Source organism: Myotis brandtii, unplaced genomic scaffold (assembly GCF_000412655.1).
Source record: "Myotis brandtii unplaced genomic scaffold, ASM41265v1 scaffold963, whole genome shotgun sequence".
Classification (NCBI taxonomy): domain Eukaryota; kingdom Metazoa; phylum Chordata; class Mammalia; order Chiroptera; family Vespertilionidae; genus Myotis; species Myotis brandtii.
The window spans coordinates 372964-374008 of NW_005371986.1; the positions used below are offsets into that span (position 1 = coordinate 372964).

The window sequence follows — 1045 nt, forward strand, 5'->3', positions numbered from 1 at the left end:
GAGGTGCACTCTGTGTCACGCTTCTCTGAATTAGTTATGTGTGTGCAGGTTGATTTCCTCCACTGGACTATAAGCTCCTTGAGGACAAAATCTGTGTCTTATTTAAATGTACCCTTTCTACCAATATTTACAATAGCAACAGACCCCTGAAAAGCAGAGCAATGGCAACAACTATGCACATAGCGGTTCTCCACATTTGTTCAGCAAACTTTAGGTGTAACACAGAAGTTGAAACTGGGTTTCTCAGAGGTGGGCATAGCTCAGCAGCAGTCTCTTTCTTCTCCCCAGCCCATGACACCCGAACCAGCCTGGTGTGGTTCTGAACCCAGCACAGCTGTCTCTGCTTTGCATTTGCTCATCTGTCAGGGGCCTGAACCACAAGCCAGAAAAACCCTCCATTTATTTGTATCTACCACCCCAATTTAAGTCAGGTGCCCTTTCCCCGGGCAGTCTGAAGATGGGGGGCTGACTCTACCAGTAAGAGCAGGTATTAGATAGCAAAACCCACTCCACCAGAAATACTTGGTTGCCTCTCAGCAACTTTTGTTTTGTAACAGCCCCTTCTTCTGTTGAAATATATGCATCCCCTTTAGCCCTTTCCCGGTGTGTTAAGATCTGATTTTACTTCATTATCAGTCCTTAAAGGCGCTGCCAAACTAGACTGAGTTCTCCTCTTAAAATCCTAGACCACTTGCGAACCTTTACAAGTAACACAGAGGTGCCTAGAAGATTGATCGCTCTTCCATAACCAAATTAGAGGTCACACTTTTCAAAGAATGGATTCGATTGTCTAATAAAATCTTACAGTAAAAGCCAATGATGTTTAATTGCCCAGGGGTGTGTCCAGACACTTCTTCTGATAAGACGTCTGCTAAAAGCTGGAAACAATTTTGCATCTTTTCCCTCAAGCCTTTCTCCACACAAAAACGCAAATTAGATCACAGTAGACTCTCCTCCTTGAAACACGTCAACGCTCCGTATGCCCCGTAGAATAAAGCCAGAACGCCGCGGTGCGTTATATAAAGATCAGAGACACACATGCTGA

At 44.6% G+C, this 1045-nt stretch overlaps 1 protein-coding gene across 1 annotated transcript in view; it reads left to right on the plus strand.

Moving 5' to 3' along the window:
- The window catches only part of MTAP (methylthioadenosine phosphorylase), a 163158-nt gene that overhangs the window by 103073 nt on the left and 59040 nt on the right, over window positions 1-1045 (plus strand). The window lies entirely within an intron of this gene.